This window comes from Kogia breviceps, chromosome 16 (genome assembly GCF_026419965.1).
Source record: "Kogia breviceps isolate mKogBre1 chromosome 16, mKogBre1 haplotype 1, whole genome shotgun sequence".
Taxonomy (NCBI): domain Eukaryota; kingdom Metazoa; phylum Chordata; class Mammalia; order Artiodactyla; family Physeteridae; genus Kogia; species Kogia breviceps.
Window position 1 is genome coordinate 10237102 of NC_081325.1, and position 18401 is coordinate 10255502.

The 18401-nt window shown below is 40.5% G+C and overlaps 1 protein-coding gene across 9 annotated transcripts in view; it reads left to right on the plus strand.

Annotated features, from left to right (window-relative positions):
* The window catches only part of PDS5B (PDS5 cohesin associated factor B), a 183483-nt gene that overhangs the window by 3837 nt on the left and 161245 nt on the right, over positions 1 to 18401 (plus strand). The window lies entirely within an intron of this gene.

Sequence of the window (18401 nt, forward strand, 5' to 3'; positions counted from 1 at the left end):
TTTAGTTGTTTAAAGTAAATCTTAAAGCCCTTACTCTGAGATGTTTAAAAATATCCATAATAGTTATTGTGCTCTAATGGTTAGACATCAGTAATAAGCAGTAATTAGAAATACTTGGTTTAGCTGTGTAAAACTTGTAAGTCAGCTAAGGGGAGTGGAGGAAAGACCGGTAAGCAGGAAGCTAATTTGAGGCATCTTTAAAGGACCATGATCTAGAAGTACTCCACTAACTTGCCTCCCTTTGACAGAGATTGCTCTGACCTGATTCAGTTAAAATGAACAAATACTAAGCTTCACATATATACTGTACCATGGATGATGTAATAAACAGGACTGAGACTCTGCCCTATAGAAGTTTCCAGTGGTGGTTTGCCACTTGCACTAAGGTGATGAGAGCTGAGAAAAACCAGAGTAGGATCCCTGCTGTTAAGTGATTCTACAAGGGCCAGGCCTTCCTCCCTCTTCAGTGACAGTTGAGGTTGCTCTTTATGTGGGAGAGCGAAGGAGGGGACATTATGACCACAAGCATTGTCTCTCTCTTGGAGAGAATGGTTAGGGGGCCCAAAAGGAAACAAGAGTTTGTGGTTCCCTGGGCTGTGTAGGGATTCTTTTTCCCTTTCATCTCAGAGGTGGTTTTAGAGAAGTAAGGGAAGAGATTTTAAAGAAAAGTCCCAGATATATATCCAAAATGTATTTACAAAATGCATCCCTAAGTAGTTGAAATTCCGTCAGGCAATTTCAGTTAGGCTTCAGTTGTTGGGGTGTGTATGGAGAGTTGGTAGTGAGAGTAGTTGTTAAGGTTGGCGGGAACAGAGTACTTTAAAGAATTGTATATTTTAAGTTAAAAGTTATACATATATATGATAAGGAAATTCTTATGGTACAGAAAATAAAAATAAAAGCTACTTTATCTCTTCCCCCAAAAGGTAATCCACTGTTAACAGTTTTCAGAAAATTTACTTTTCAAAAAATTTATGCAAATTATTATACTTATTGCTTTTTTGTTATTAAAAGCTATATTGTTTACTTTTTTCTGAAATTTACTTTTTTCTGTAGTTGATGTCACATAGCTCTTCTCATATTGGCACATATAGATCAACATAATTTAAACAATGATTAGAGTATTATATGCATGTGTCACCATAATTTATTCTGACTCCTTCTGAGTGGTATGTAGGTTGTCACTACTTACACAAACCGACAGTATATGACTATGACTGTTACATGTTCGCCAACATTGGGCTTTATTAAACTTTATGCCTTTTGCTGATTTGATATGTGAAGTTTGTATCTTGTTTTGGGTTTGCATTTTGTTGATTATGAGGAGGGGGAAACATTTTTGTATGCGTATTGGGCAGAGGTTACTTGCAGCACACACTTTAGATTGAGTAGGTTAAGTTATCTGTGCACCCCTCCCCTCCATCTAAAATGGTTTGAGGGAGATGGAGGTTTTAGAGCCCATGGCACCTTGAGGGGGAGCAGTGCTCTGAATGGAGAGGCTGCAGTGTTAGACTTTGAACAATAACCAGAGGTTAAGTATTGAAAGCCCTTAACTTGGTCTTAATGGAAGATTATATAAAGGCAGGAAGGGAGATTTGAGAGTCAGGGCAAGTAATTTCATATAGGGTCAGCTCTATCTCCTACTGTCTGCTTGTCCTGTCTCACCACTCCCCCCTTGTGCTCCAACTGTCATTTCATTTTTATTTATACTGTCATTTGACTTGCTTCTCTTCCCTGGTGGGGTGGCAACCTTGACTTTGATATTTCAGTTCTTCCAGAGATGAGGGACACTTAGTTTTTATTATAAGGGAAACTGATTTTTCTCCAAACCAAAGGGAGTAGTTCTCATTTCTAACATTCTTTAGATCTATTTTCTGATCTTTAGTAGTCCCTCTTTATAGTTGATATTCTGCTAGTGTCAGGGGCCTTACATGCTGACCTATGCAGAAGTTGGCATGACTGCATGAGCTTTGTTCCTATTTAATCCCTACATGCTGCCCCCACCCCAGCTTCACTTTTTTTTTAAATGAAATAAGTTTTCTTAGTAGGCTTGGGAGGCGATTGGTTTAAAAGGCTCTTGTGTGTTACCCCCTATCCGATCCCCCCCCCATGGTAAGTAGGTAGAGATGTGTTAATTAGCTTGATTGTGGTGATCCTTTCACAATTCATACATATATCAAAAGACAAGCTGTATACCTTAAATATCTACATTTTTATATGTCAAAGATGTCTCAGTAAAGCTGGTTAAAAAAAGTTTTTGTCTGTCTCCAATTATTATATACACGAGTTAATATCAAATGGCTGGCCCTTTTTCAACTTTACCTTTAGTCTAGGCCAGTGGCTCTCAAATAGGGGTGATTTTGAACACCCCTTCCTTCCCCAGCTCCTCGCCCAAGGACCTTTGGCAATGCCTGGAGACATTTTGGTTGTCACAACTGGGGGCGGGGGTGGGGGAGGGGGGGGGCGGGAAGAGTGGTGCTACTGGTATCTAGTGAGTAGAGGCAGGGATGCTGCTAAACATCCTACAATGTGTAGGGCAGCCCTCCACAACAAAAAATTATCTGGCCTAAAATGTCTCTTTTGCCAAGAAACCCTGGATTCAGCAGACCTAGTCCAGGAAGCCCCCAGCTCAGGTGAATTAGGCCTGCCCACCAACTTTGATGATAGCAGTGAAGCAGTAGTGATGTTTCATGTAGTCTTATGCTCAGAATGGAAAGCTTTGAAATATAAATCTTGAGTACTTTTTTCCCCTCCTCTGTCTCTTTGGTCCCTTTCTTTTCAGCGTTTTGCTTTCCTTCTCCTCTACCTTCATGGTGTAGCATAATTAGGTCAAGGCTTTGCAATCCTATGTAGATTTGGACGGTCACTAGCATTGAAGACTTGAACAGCAGTAGGAACATATTTAGGCATTTAATATGATGCTTGGTAAGTGAAGCCCTTTACTGAGGAAAGCAGAAGAGCGTGGCAGTTAAGCATATAGACAGAGTCAAGACTGCTTGGGTTTTTATCCTACCTCCATCACTAGCTAGTTGTGTCACCGTGGATAAATTACCTAATCTTGTCAAGCCTCAGTTTCTTAATCTGTGAAGTGGGGAATAATAGCAGGTATCTCATTTTTAAAAGCATCTGTATTGAGATATAATTCACATTCCATACAGTTCACCTATTGAAAGTGTGCAATTCATCAACCTAGTACCTTTGCAGGTGTGTGCAACCATCACAATCTGCTCTTAGAATATTTTTGTCTCTTATAAAAGAAACCCTAAACTTATTAACAATTACTGCCAGTCACCCCTTAAATTAGTTTTTGGTATAAGCCAGGCCAAATGCTTCCCTTGGTGACAAGTATGTAAGTACTTAATAAAAAACTATTATAACTTGGGGTAGGGAGACTATTTGTGGCAGGTCCATTCACAACACTTAAGAGGGCAAAGGTGGATATTTGTTGAATGGACATTTGCATGCTATACTATGTAAGGAAATTATGCTCAGAGATATAAAGATGAAAGATACACCTTTATTTAAGAGATCTATATTCAAGTGGGAAGAGAGACTGGTATCACAAAATACCAGTTATACCAGTTATAATTGTAAAATAATTATAAAACGAGGCAGAATAAAGTGCTTTCGGGAAGGTGTAAACAACATATTTGAAATTGGAAGTTTGTTAAAGGGAGATTAATAGGTTAAGAGTGTAGGAACTATGAAAAACTTCTTAAAGGAGGGACCATTTTGGCCAAGTCTTAGATGATAAAATATGAGACTCTGGCTCTGTGAAGAGCACTTGAAGAATGCTGTGCTTTTTTGAGGTATTGGTGGTATTCCCATCTTTTTTTTTTTTTTTTTTGCTGCCTCATGCTGCTGCCAAATGGTTGCCTCTGGTAGGTACACCTGTACCCTTTTTAAAAAAAAAAATATTTATTTACTTTTTGCCACGTCTCGAGGCTTGAGGGACCTTAGTTTCTGGACCAGGGATCCAACCCGGGCCCTTGGCAGTGAAAGCGCTAAGTCCTAACCACTGGACAGCTGGGGAATTCTCACCCGCACCCTTTTTTGATGTTTCTAATCTGTTGTGAACTTGGGAAGTTATCTAAATGTACGAAATAAATAAGCTTTTAGTGAGAGCCTGGTGTCTGTGAGAAAAGGGTATGATTATGTGGCCTTATGCAGTCACTTTGAGTTAGTTGCCTTTTTCGTTTTATTTTCTGGGTTAATTGGGTTTGCAGAATAAATAATTCCTAGGTAAATTAGGCTCATATAAAATGTTTTCCTTTTTTTTTCTCCAAGGCTTCTGCTAACAGCCATATCCCTAACGTTTTTTCTCAATTTCCTATCATCCTTTTCTCATGTGCCATCAGACACAACACTTCCAGTACATGTCCCAAACTGAGCTGCCTTCCTCTATCCTTTAACATCTGCATTGGTTAATACAAATTTTTTTTTAAGTTGAATGGCTAGGTTTGTCATCAAGTCAGCAACTTGGGTGTCATCTTGAGCTCTCTGTCTCCTTTACTTCTCAAATCAAATGAGTTACCCAAATGCTGTTGATTCTGAACAGTAGTTCAAAGTTTTGTTTTGTTTTTTTAACACTATCTGCACAGTAATACTTCAAAAGTAAAAAACCAAAAAGAGAAAAAAAGTCTTTTCCATACCCTTCCTTACCTGTATAGTTCCCAGACTCCTACAATAGTTTACTAGTATTATTGGGTTTTTTATATATCCTTCTGGGGATTTAAAAAATACAACCCTGTACAAGTATATGTATCCCACCCCACGCCTCCCCTCACCCACACGTTTTACACTAATGTTGGAAACTTTAACTGCTTTTCTTTTCTTCCTTCCTTCCTTCCTTCCTCTTTCTTTCTCTCCCCCTCCCTCCCCCTCCCTCCCCCTCCCCTCCCCCTCCCCTCCCCCTCCCCTCCCCCTCCCCTCCCCCTCCCCTCCTCTCCCCTCCCCTCCCCCTCCCCTCCCCCTTCCCCTCCCCCTCCCCCTTCCCTTCCCTCCCCCTCCCCCTTCCCCTCCCCCTCCCCCTTCCCTCCCCTCCCTCCTCCCCCTTCCCCTCCCTCCCCCCTCCCTCTTCCCCTCCCTCCCCCTCCCCCTCCTCTCCTCTCCTCTCTCCCCTCCCTCCCCCTCCCCCTCCCTCCCCCTCCCCCTCCCCCCCTCCCCCTCCCTCCCCCTCCCCTCCCCCCTCCCCCTCCCCCTCCCCCTCCCCCTCCCTCCCCCTCCCCCTCCCCCCTCCCTCCCCCTCCCCCTCCCCCCTCCCTCCCCCTCCCCCTCCCTCCCCCTCCCTCCCCCTCCCTCCCCCTCCCTCCCCCTCCCTCCCCCTCCCCCTCCCTCCCCCTCCCCCTCCCCCCTCCCCCTCCCCCTCCCCCCTTCCCCTCTCTCCCCCTCCCCTCCCCCTTCCTTTCTTTCTTTCCTTTCTCTCTTTCTCACTTAACAGTATACCCTGGAGATCTTTCTGCATTAGTATATAAAGTGCTAGTATGTGAGCTCTCTCTCTCAATAGCTGCAGAGCGTTCATTTATGGACCGTAATTTAACTAGCCCACTGATGGACAGTTAAATTGTTTCCAGTTCTTGCTATTTTTTTTTTTTTGCGGTACGCGGGCCTCTCCCGTTGTGGAGCGCAGGCTCAGCGGCCATGGCTCACGGGCCCAGCCGCTCCGCGGCACGTGGGATCTTCCCGGACCAGGGCACGAACCCATGTCCCCTGCATCGGCAGGCGGACTCTCAACCACTGTGCCACCAGGGAAGCCCCCAGTTCTTGCTATTTTAAAAATACTGCATGAACAACCATGTACATATATCATTTTGTACACATGCAGGTGTGTCTGTAGATTAACTTCCTAGAAGTGGAATTGTTGGGTCAAAGAATAAAGCGGATACAATTTTGATAGATATTGTTAAGTTGTCCTTCATGAGGGTTGTAGGATATACTTTTGATAGATATTTTTCTGTTGTCTTTCATGATGGTTGTAACAGTAATGTATACACGAGAGTACTTGTTTTCCTATAGCCTTGCCACCACAGCATACAATGACACTTTTTGGATTTTTGCCAATATGATAGGTGAAAAATGGTACCTCAGTGTAGTTATAATTTACATTTCTCTTTTTTTAAAAAACATCTTTATTGGAGTATAATTGCTTTACAATGGTGTGTTAGTTTCTGCTGTTTAGCAGTGAATCAGCTATACATATACATATATCCCCATATCCCCTTCCTCTTGCATCTCCCTCCCACTCTTCCTATCCCACACCTCTAGGTGGTCACAGAGCACCGAGCTCATCTCCCTGTGCTATGCAACTGCTTCCCACTAGCTATCTATTTTACATTTGGTTGTGTATATATGTCAGTGCCACTCTCTCACTTCGCCCCAGCTTACCCTTCCTCCTCCCCGTGTCCTCAAGTCCATTTTCTACATCTGTGTCATTATTCCTGTCCTGCCCCTAGGTTCTTCATAACCATTTTTTTTTTAGATTACATATATATATGTTAGCATACGGTATTTGTTTTTCTTTCTGACTTATTTCACTCTGTATGACAGACCCTAGGTCCATTCACTTCACTACAAATAACTCAGTTTCGTTTCCTTTTATGGCTGAGTAATATTCCATTGTATATATGTGCCATGTCTTCTTTATCCATTCATCTGTCAATGGACACTTAGGTTTCTTCCATGTTTTAGGTATTGTAAATAGAGCTGCAGTGAACATTGTGGTATATGTCTCTTTTTGAATTATGGTTTTCTCAGGGTACATGCCCGAAAGTGGGATTGTTGGGTCATATGGTAGTTCTATTTTTAGTTTTTTAAGGAACCTCCATACTGCTCTCCATAGTGGCTGTATCAATTTACATTCCCACCAACAGTGCAAGAGGGTTCCCTTTTCTCCACACCCTCTCCAGCATTTATTGTTTGTAGATTTTTTTGATGATGGTCATTCTGACTGGTGTGAGGTGATACCTCGTAGATTTGATTTGCATTTCTCTAATGATTAGTGATGTTGAGCATTCTTTCATGTGTTTGTTGCCTGTTTGTAAATCATCTTTAGAGAAATGTCTGTTGAGGTCTTCTGCCCATTTTTGGATTGTGTTTTTGTTTTTTGACATTGAGCTGCATGAGCTGCTTGTAAATTTTGGAGATTAGTCCTTTGTCAGTTGCTTCATTTGCAAATATTTTCTCCCATTCTGTGGGTTGTCTTTTTGTCTTGTTTATGGCTTCCTTGGCTGTGCAAAAGCTTTTAAGTTTCATTAGGTCCCATTTGTTTATTTTTGTTTTTATTTCCATTTCTCTAGGACGTGGGTCAAAAAGGATTTTGCTGTGATTTATGTCATTACATTTCTCTTATGAGTGAAGATGAGTATCCTTTCATATGTTTGGGCCATTTTGATCATTCTTTTTTTTTTTTTTTTTTTTTCTGTGAACAGTCTGATCTTAATCTTTACTCATTTTCTTGTCCATTATGGGGGTTCTTCAGTCCATGTGTAGTCGTTGGTTTACTAAAAGGAAACATGACTTGCTTGTTGCAGTTGCCTTCTTACAGGTAGCTCTGCTTCCATTTTTCAGTCTCTTTTAGGCTTTCTCTCACAGTGTTAGCAGAGTGATACTTCTAGTTGCAGATTTGTATGTCTTCCCTTGCTTAAAGCTGTTTTCAGTGGCTCTTCACTGCCTCTATAATGCAAATGCCTTAACATTAAAATGGTACCTACCTACCTTGCTGGCATTTCCTTTTTTTCCATAGGTTCTCCAAACTCCAAAAACACTGAACTGCTCCTAGCTCCCTGTTGTGTTAGACCCTTTGCCTCTGTGTCTTTGCACGTGGTATTTCTCAGTTTATAATGATCCATTCTTGCTTGTCTGCATGTCAGAAGTCCTGCTTTTCATCCTTCACCTGATGAAAAGGCTTTTCTGGTACCTAACTCTTTTTTCAGGCAGTGTATGGTGCCCTTTTCTCCTTTTCACAAGTCTCTGTGTATATCTTTTTTTAAAAATTAATTTTTATTTTTAGCTGTGTTGGGTCTTCGTTGGGGTGCACGGGCTTCTCACTGTGGTGTCTTCTCTTTGTTGCGGAGCATGGGGTCTAGGCGCGCGGGCTCAGTAATTGTGGCTCGAGGGCTCTAGAGCACAGGTTCAGTAGTTGTGGCTCGAGAGCTTAGTTGCGCCGTGGCATGTGGGATCTTCCTGAACCAGGGCTCGAAACTTTGTCCCCTGCATTGGCAGGAGGATTCTTAACCACTGCGCCACCAGGGAAGTCCCCCTTGTGTATATCTTTATAATGGAAACCCTCACATTATGTATTGTTATTGTGTATTTCCTTGCTTTAGATTGTTATCCTCTTGAGGCATGGACTTAACAGTTATTTTGGAAGCTAGCATCATGTTTGGCACGTAGTAGATGAGTAACAATTACCGATAACCCATAAATGTGTGTATGTATATATATACACTAAGTATATGTGTGGACAACCAAGGACAAAGAAAAAATGGAAAATTAATACTATCAGCTCAAATTTATTTTTTAAATTTGTTTTTATTTATTTATATTGAGATGTAAATTAAATACAATAAAGTGTACAGATTTTAGCTGTTCACTTTTTGTTGTGACAGTTATACCCGTGTAACTGATAACCAAAAGATGATAAAGAACATTCATCACCCCAGAAAGTTTAGTGGTTGTCCTTTCCATTCTGTTCCCCTCTCTCCCAAGCACTGTGATTTCTAACAATGTAGATTATTTTGTCTGGTCTTCATACAGTGTCTGCTTTTTTGCATCTAGCTTCTTTTGCTTAACATATATTTCCAGATGCATCTATGAGGTTGGATGTGTCAGAGTTCTTCTTTTTATTGCTGAGTAGTATTTTGTTAGATGAATACACTAGAGTTTATCTTTTCTTCTGTTGATGGATATTTGAGTTGTTTACAGTTTCTTATTGTTAAGAATAAGGCCTGCAGGGATCTTCTTGCAAACACGTGTTTTCATTTCTCTGCCTAGGATTGGAATTGCTGGTTCATAGGCAGATGTGTGTTTTACTATTTAAGAAACTGCTGTGTAGTTTTTCTGTTTTCTCTTATATACTCTCACAGTGACTCTGTGTTAGTTCTAGTTGCTCTACATCCTTTCCAGCATTTGGATAATCATTTTTTAAATTTTAGCTATTTAGTGGACATGAAATGGTATCTTGTGGTGTTATTTTGGATTTCGTTGTGAGCTAATGATGTTTCATATGGTTATTGACAATTGTCAATAATTAGTGTATTTTCTTTTGTGGAATATCCCTGTTTTTTGCACATTAAAAAAAAGGTTATCTTTTTATTATTGATGTGTAAGAATTCTTAATATAGTCTGGATATGTTTTTTTTCACATCAGTGTTTTGAGAGTATTTTCTCCCAGTTTGTAAGTTCGTGTTTTCCTTAACAGTGTATTTCAATAAGCTAATAAGGTTTTTAATTTTGACGAAGTTCAATTAATCAGTTTTTTTTCTTTAATAAATTTGCGTTTGTTTGTTTGTTTGTCTTGCGGTACACGGGCATCTCACTGTTGTGGCTTCTCCCGCCGTGGAGCACAGGCTCCAGATGTGCAGGCTCAGCAACCGTGGCTCACAGGCTTAGCCGCTCCGCGGCATGTGGGATCCTCCCGGACCAGGGCACAAACCCGTGTCCCCTGCATCGGCAGGTGGACTCTCAACCACTGTGCCACCCGGGAAGCCCCTAGATTTGAGTTTTAAGAAGCTTTTGCCTACTCCCAAGTCTTGAAAATAATTTCTCTTGTTTTCTTTTAGAAGTTTCATAGGCATTGAGGTTCATTTTTACAAATACATTTATCCAATCCCAACACCGTTGTTTCAGAAGTTTTGTTTTCTTTCCTGCACTGAACTGCCTTTGTGTTTTTGTCCAGGAATGTTTGAACACATATGTATGGATCTGTTTCTGGACTCTCTTGTTTCTTTGATCTAATTGTTTCTCCTATGCTAGTATCATACTGTTTCTATTACCTTAAGTCTTGGAATCAAACAGTGTGAATCCTCTAATATTGTTGGGCCAGTCTAGTTCCTTTGTGTTTCCATATAAATTTTAAAACCAGTTTGTCAATTTCTATTTAAAAAAAAAAGCTTTTGTGATTTTGATTGGGATTGTGTTGCTGTATAAAACATTTAGGGAGAACTGACCTATAACAATATTGAATTTGGTAGTCAGACTTTAACATGGTTCCCATTGATCTCTGCCTCGTATTTGTATCCTTTTGTAGTCACCTTGCACATTATATTAGGGTTGGTCTGTGTAATCAATATAATATGGTTGAAGTCACTTCTGAAATTAGATTATAAAAGGCACGGTGGCTTGTGTATTAGTCTCTTTCTCTCATCAGTCACTCTAGGAGAAGACAGCTGCCATGTTGTAGAGAGGTCCATTGTCAAGTCTGTGGAGGAGCTGATATTTTACCCTACTTTCAGGCTAAGAAGTTAGCCTCCTGCAGTTTCATGGATGCTGATAGAAGACATGAGACTCTTGGGTCTGCATCGAAAGACAGGTTATTGTCACAGCTATAGTAGTAGCCAGGGTACTGTCAGCATTTTTGCACCAGTTCCTCAAGCTCCAAATCACACTTGATGTGAAAGAGGGTCACATGACAACTGCACATGTGCAGTGCTTGCATTACAAGAGAGGAATTCCGAACATAGGGAACCTGGTTATTTTTTAATGGGCAGTAAGCATACCTGTTCTTTGCTTTGGAGGAGACTTTATCTTCCACATTTGTTCACTTTATAAACACCTTTGGGAAGTTAGTCTGGAACAAAGGGCAGTGAGATACTCAGTTGCAAGATGTGCAGAAATGCAAGAGACCAATGGAATATTGTCTCCTGACATCCACATGACAAAGAATTGAGGCCTTCTGCTAGTAGCCTTGAGTGAACTTGGAAGCAGATCTTCTGGCCTTCAGTTGAGTGTAGACCTAACTACAGTTTGCAACCTCATGAGACACCCTTGAGCCAGACCCACCAGCTAAGCTGCTCCTGGATTCCTGACCCTTAGAAACTGTGTGAGAAAATAAATGTTATTTTCAACTGCTGAAGTTTTGGAGTGGTTTATTACACAACAGTAGATTATTAGTACAGTTGTTTACCTCTCCTTTTATTTAGGTCATCTTTTTTTGATACGTACTATAAATGTAAATTTACGTTTACGTATCTATGTATCTATGTAAGATTTTACGTCAGCCCAGTGAAATAGGTTTTTTCATATTAATGTTATGTTACTATGTCAATTATGTAATATGATTTTGTTAACATGTTAACATATGTGCATACAATGTAAAGTAACATTTTAATGTTTTCCGTAGAGATCTTGCAGTTAAATTTTTCCTAAAGATTTTTCTTTTTTCTTTTGCGGTACTCGGGCCTCTCACTGTTGTGGCCTCCCATGTTGCGGAGCACAGGCTCTGGACGCTCAGGCTCAGTGGCCATGGCTCACGGGCCTAGCCGCTCCACAGCATGGGGGATCTTCCTGGACCAGGGCACGAACCCATGTCCCCTGCATCGGCAGGCAGACTCTCAACCACTGTGCCACCAGGGAAGCCCAAGATTTTTCTTTTTGATGCTATTTTCTAAATTTTATTTTTTTATTTTTTTCTGATAGTATATCCAAATACAGTAGTTGTCTTAAAAATTGTGTGTGTATTCTTTGACCTTGCTGAAATTCATTTAGTTCCAATAGTTTTTTTGTAGATTTAGGATTTTCTCTACAAAAACAATTATATCTGTGAATAAGACAGTTTTATTCTTTTTTCTCCCATCTTTATAAGCTTTTTATTTCTTTGTGTTACTTTATTGCATTGGCATTTTCAATTTAATGTTGAAGAGATGGTGGGAATGGACATTCTTGTTTTATTCCGCATCTTAAGGGGAAAACATTGTATTTTAACATTAAGTAGAATGTCAGCAGTGATTTTTTTGTAGATTAAAAGAAATCAGATGGAGCATGTTCCCTTCTATTCCCAGTTTAGTGAGATTTTAATTTTTAAATTATGGATGGGTGTTGAATTTTGTCACATGTCCCCCCCTTTTTGTATTTATTGAGATGACTGTGGCTTTTATGCTTTATTCTGTTATGGTGAATTATATTCATTGATTTTTGGAAGTTAAACCAATTTTGCATTCCTGGGTTAATCTCATTTGGTCATGATGTATTGTCCTTTTATCTGTTTCTGAATTTGGTCAGTTAATATTTTGTTGAGGATTTAAGTGTCTGTTTGGGGGAATATTGGCCTAGATTGCCATTTCTTGTAATGCCTTCTAATAGCATGGTTAGACTAGCCTTCTGAAACTAGGAAATATTTCCTCTTCTGTTTTCAGAAATAGTTTGTATATGATTGATATAATTTCTTTAATGTTTGGTAACCATCTAGGCACGGAGGTGTTTTTGTGCGTGCAGGAAGATTTTTGGTAACAGGTTTTGTTTCTTTGGTAAATATATGGTTATATGCATTTTCTGTTTTGTCTTTTTCCCCCCAAGCAGTATATCTGTCTCATTTAAGTTATCAAGCCTTTCCCTTGTGATCCTTTTTATGTCTGTAGGATCTGTAGTGACCCCTCTTTACACTCTTCTTTTTTTGTTCTTTTTTTTTTGCGGTACATGGGCCTCTCACTGTTGTGGCCTCTCCCATCGCGGAGCACAGGCTCCGGACGCGCAGGCTCAGCGGCCATGGTTCACAGGCCCAGCTGTTCCACGGCATGTGGGATCTTCCCGGACCGGGGCACGAACCTGCATCCCCTGCGTCGGCAGGTGGACTCTCAACCACTGTGCCACCAGGGAAGCCCCGTTCTTTTTTTTTTTTTTTTTTTTTGCGTTATGCGGGCCTCTCACTGTTGTGGCCTCTCCCGTTGCGGAGCACAGGCTCCGGACGCGCAGGTCTAGCGGCCATGGCTCACGGGCTTAGTTGCTCCGCGGCATGTGGGATCTTCCCGGACCAGGGCACGAACCCGTGTTTCCTGCATCGGCAGGCGGATTCTCAACCACTGCGCCACCAGGGAAGCCCCCGTTCTTTATTTTAAAGTCTATTTTATCTGATATGAGTATTGCTACTCCAGCTTTCTTTTGATTTCCATTTGCATGGAATATCTTTTTCCATCCCCTCACTTTCAGTCTGTATGTGTCCCTAGGTCTGAAGTGGGTCTCTTGTAGACAGCATATCTATGGGTCTTCTTTCTGTAACCATTCAGCAAGCCTGTGTCTTTTGGTTGGGGAACATTTAATCCATTCATGTTTAGGATAATTATCGATATGTATGTTCCTATGACCATTTTTGTAATTGTTTTGGGTTTGTTTTTGTAGTTCCTTTTCTTCTCTTGTGTTTCCCACTTAGAGAAGTTCCTTTAGCATTTGCTGTAGAGCTGGTTTGGTGGTGCTGAATTCTCTTAGCTTTTGCTTGTCTGTAAAGCTTTTGATTTCCCCATCGAATCTGAATGAGATCCTTGCTGGGTAGAGTAATCTTGATTGTAAGTTCTTCCGTTTCATCACTTTAAGTATATCATGCCACTCCCTTCTGCCTTGTAGAGTTTCTGCTGAGAAATCAGCTGCTAAACTTATGGGAGTTCCCTTGTATGTTATTTGTCATTTTTCCCTTGCTGCTTTCAATAATTTTTCTTTGTCTTTAATTTTTGCCAATTTGATTACTACATGTCTTGACGTGTTTCTCCTTGGGTTTATCCTTTATGGGACTCGCTGTGCTTCCTGGACTTGGGTGCCTATTTTCTTTCCCGTGTTAGGGAAGTTTTCGACTATAATCTCTTCAAATACGTTCTCTGGTCCTTTCTCTCTCTCTTCTCCTTCTGGGACCCCTATAGTGTGAATGTTGTTGCGTTTAATGTTGTCCGAGCGGTTTCTTAGGCTGTCTTCCTTTCTTTTCATTCTTTTTTCTTTATTCTGTTCCGCAGCAGTGAATTCCACCATTCTGTCTTCCAGGTCACTTATCCGTTCTTCTGCCTCAGTTATTCTGTTATTGATTCCTTCTAGTGTAATTTTCATTTCAGTTATTGTATTGTTCATCTCTATTTGTTTGTTCTTTAATTCTTCTAGGTCTTTGTTAAACATTTCTTGCACCTTCTTGATCTTTGTCTCCATTCTTTTTCCGAGGTCCTGGATCATCTTCACTGTCATTATTCTGGATTCTTTTCTGGAAGGTTGCCTGTCTCCACTTCATTTAGGTTTTTTTTCTGGGGTTTTATCTTGTTCCTTCATCTGGTACATAGTCCTCTGCCTTTTCATCTTTTTTGTCTTTCTGTGAATGTGGTTTTTGTTTCACAGACTGCGGGATTGTAGTTCTTGCTTCTGCTGTCTGTCAAACCTAACTTCAGGTAAATCCTTAACTATCTTTGCTGATGGAAGGTAAATGAGGTATATTATAACTCTAATATATGCTATTTGACCTTTTATCTTTTTTTCTTGTATAAACTTATTTATTCTTGGCTGCATTGGGTTTTCGTTGCTGTGTGCTGGCTTTCTCTAGTTGCAGTGAGTGGGGGCTACTCTTCGTTGCGGTGCGCAGACTTCTCATTGCAGTGGCTTCTCTTGCTGTGGAGCACAGGCTCTGGGCACACAGGCTTCAGTAGCTGTGGCTCGAAGTCTCTAGAGTGCAGGCTCAGTAGTTGTGGCATATGGGCTTAGTTGCTCTGCAGCATGTGGGATCTTCCCGGACCACGGCTCGAACCCGTGTCTGCTGCATTGGCAGGCAGATTCTTAACCAATGTGCTCCCAGGGAAGCCCCTGAGTTTTTATTTTTAATTCATTGTTATAAGAAGTAGATAAGAGGCATGTGGATACCTTTAGCCCTTTCTACAGTAGTCTAACTCTAAGTAACATTTCTGTCTTTGTCAGTTAGCGTTTGAATAGAGAAGTAAGATTATTGTTGTGATTGGTTTTTACCAATTGTAGGAACTAGTTATACACACCTGAATCTGCTGCTAGGCTTGAAGTTAGCAGGGCTAGTAGTTGGGAAGGGAACATGGGCATGAAGTGGGGGGAGAGGAAGGTTAGACTGGAACCTGCAAAGAATATTTGGAACTTTTAGAAATGAGTTAGAACCTGTGAGCCCAAACTTGAACTTTCATGGCTCTCACTGCTTCCACACCTGCAACCTTCATGATGTAGGTAAACTTCAACCTTGATGATGTAGGTAATCTGCAGTAGGTGTGGCACACCTCACCAGGGAGCTGCACACAAACCTGCCCCAGTACTATTTGGAAAAGCAAAGGTGGAGATCTGACAGGAGCTGGAAGAGCTGTAGGCTTAATTGCTGCCCCATGCCAATGAGCCCAAAGTTCCATGACACTGTGTGATTACTGCGGTAATACCTGACCTTAGGTTGACATTCTGAACCTGGCGGCTGCTTCACTTTTGTCTTCTAATCTCATGGGAATTTTTTTTTTTTTTTTTTTTCTTTTTGAGGCCAACCCTAACCCACAACCATGCAGAGAATGAATGGTGTTTGGGGAAATGTATTTGCAACCTGGCTAAGGTAAAAAGCCATCACAGACCCACGACACCAGTGCACACCTCTTTTTATCATATTTACCTTATAAATAAAGACAATTACAAAAGTGTACTTTTCGTGAACATAATGCATCTATCCTTTGTTCACCTGATAACATACAAACACTCTCCTTAAGAGAGGATACAAAATCTCTTTATCCATAGGTGGGTTAATTTTTTTTCTACCTATGTCACATTTTCTACTTAATATCCTGTAACTTAAATATGGAGATATGAGATTAGCTACTATCAGATGGTTGTAGAAAGGGAGATAAGAAATAAGTTGGTTAATATATATACAAATTTTTTATATCATAAAAGGAAGAAATACTTATTAGAATTTGCATTTCTACAACTAGTCATGTGGTTGTAGTTGCTGTCTATAATTATCTTCTGCTGTCATTCCACAGTCCCTCTGTTCTTGGCAATACCTCAGCTGGTTGTGGTTTCTTGCCTGATGGGGTGACCTAAATCTTCATTCCTTAAGGGTCTGGGTCATTAGCAGTCCTGCCTGGATTGTTTCCACTGACTTTAATCACAGTACATGGAAATACTAAGTGGCCTCCCAGAGGAACTGCATTCCAGACATACTTTCTGTTAGCCCCTCTTGTGTGTTAGCAACCTGACTTCCCCTTGATTGTGAGATCAGAACCCTAGTTGGTTCTGTAACCCCCTTCTTTGTCTGTTGATTCATTGGCACGAATAACCCAAAGTGGCTAGGTGGCAATCTCAACTTCCAGTTTAATGGAATCGTTTCTGCATCCCTTGGTGGAAACTAAGACCTTCCAAAGGAACTATATGGGCATAGATGGGTATAGGTGGGTAAGTGATGTGGTGTGTTGTATGTGTCAGTGAATTGGGAAGCAAAGTAAATCTGTTTAGAGTGAGAATGAGTTAATACAAATTAATATAGTACATTTCACAATACTTGGGGAGTTAGTAGGATACTCTATATGAAATATTTACTTTGAAAGAAGGGTAAATATATTCAGAACATCTATATAGTTTTTTCTTTTTTATTATCCCATATTTAATAATGGGCAGATGGTTGGTAGCAGTTGAGTTTGAATCTATGTGGTTTTTTTTTTGTTTTTTGGCCACACGGCATGTGGGATCTTAGTTCCCCAACCAGGGATCGAACCTACGCCCCCTGCATTGGAAGCGTGGGGTCTTAATCACTGGACCGCCAGGAAAGTCCCAAGTTTTGAGTCTAGATCTGATATAATTCTTGGATTTTTTGTTTACCTAAAGGAGGAAATAAGAATTACATTTACTATTTTGAGCTTTTATAAATTAATTTTAAAGAATATAGAAGAATGAACATAAATGACTTCATTTTCACAAATGAAAATACTACAGTAGCGTTGCTTGTCATATCTACACTGAAACTGGAAGGAGGGTGAGCCTGGAGTCAGACCACCTGGCTTTAAATTCCAGCTCTTCTGCTTACCATGAATTTCTGTTAACTATGGCTCTGTAACAATCCCCCCCCCCACCGCAATTTCAGTGGCTTAAAATGAGCGTGCGTTATTACTCATGAATCTGTAGATCACATGGATGGTTCTGATCACCTGGGCTAGATTTGGCAGATTTCATCTAGGATAGCTCATAACATCGGTGGTCACCTGGCAGATTGTCGGGAAGCTGGCTGGTCTATGGTGGCTTCTCACATTTCTGTCTGTTGGCTGACTCTCTGCTGGATGATGGAGGGTGACTGAGGCACATGTCTCTCATCATTTATCAGGGAAGTCTGGACTTCTTCACATGATGATGGCAGGATTCTTAGAGAGGTAGTAGAAACAAGCAAGGTCTCCTGAGGTCTACACTTGGAACTGGCACAACATCACTTCTGCCATGTTCTGTTGGTTCAAGGCAAGTCATGAGGCCAGACAGGATTCAAGATGTGGGGAAATGAGCTCTACCTCTTGATGGGAGGAGCTGCAGTGTCACATTGCTAGGGGTATGTATACTAGGAGGGGTGGAGAATTGGGGCCATTGTATAAGCATTTTACCATACAACATGATGATGCACAAATCTCTTCATCCCTTTGAATCTGTTTCCTAATCTGTAAAGATGGCTAGAATAATGATTCTTTTTGAGACGATTTTGAAGATTAGGTAAAATAAACTGTGTGAAGTATCTATGGTATTGCCTTAATATATGCCAATATGTGCTCAGTAAATATTTATTATTATTACTTGTAATGATTAGGTGTTCTATATTCATGACTAAAATACTCATAATAATCCTGTGATGCTGTCATTATTTCCTTCTTATAGCTGAGGAGACAGACTGAATTGCTTAAGTTACCAATATGCCAAGGTTGGTGGTAGACCCAACGCTGAACCAAGGATTTTTGTTTTTGCTTTGAAAACCTAATACTGGCCTTTGAGAGCCAGTACAGTGGTAAAACATGGGGGCTCTGGAACTGTTAGAGTCCTTGTCCCAGACCTTACTAGCCTTTCAGCCTTGGGCACATTACGTAACCTCTTTGTGCCTCACTTTCCTAGGAAAGGAGATTGCTTACCTCCCATCATTGTTGGTGAGGATTAAATGAATTAATATACATTGTTTAGAACTTTGAGCACAGGCTAGGTAGGTACTCTATATGTTATTCCTTTTCTTCTTCTTATTACACTATGCTGCCTTTAGTCCAAACCTTTAAAAGCCTTTCTTATTGAAGTATTAAATGAGGCTGAAGTTATCACCCTTTTCTTTTTAGAGCCATCTAATTTTTTCATGAAGTAGTACTTATTAATCTTTATGGTTAGTTTCCTAATATAGTAATTATGGATTTTACTGATGTGAATTGATTCTATGGGGACATTTCAATTTGAGGAAACACTATTCCATGGTACTTTGTTTTTTTTCTCCA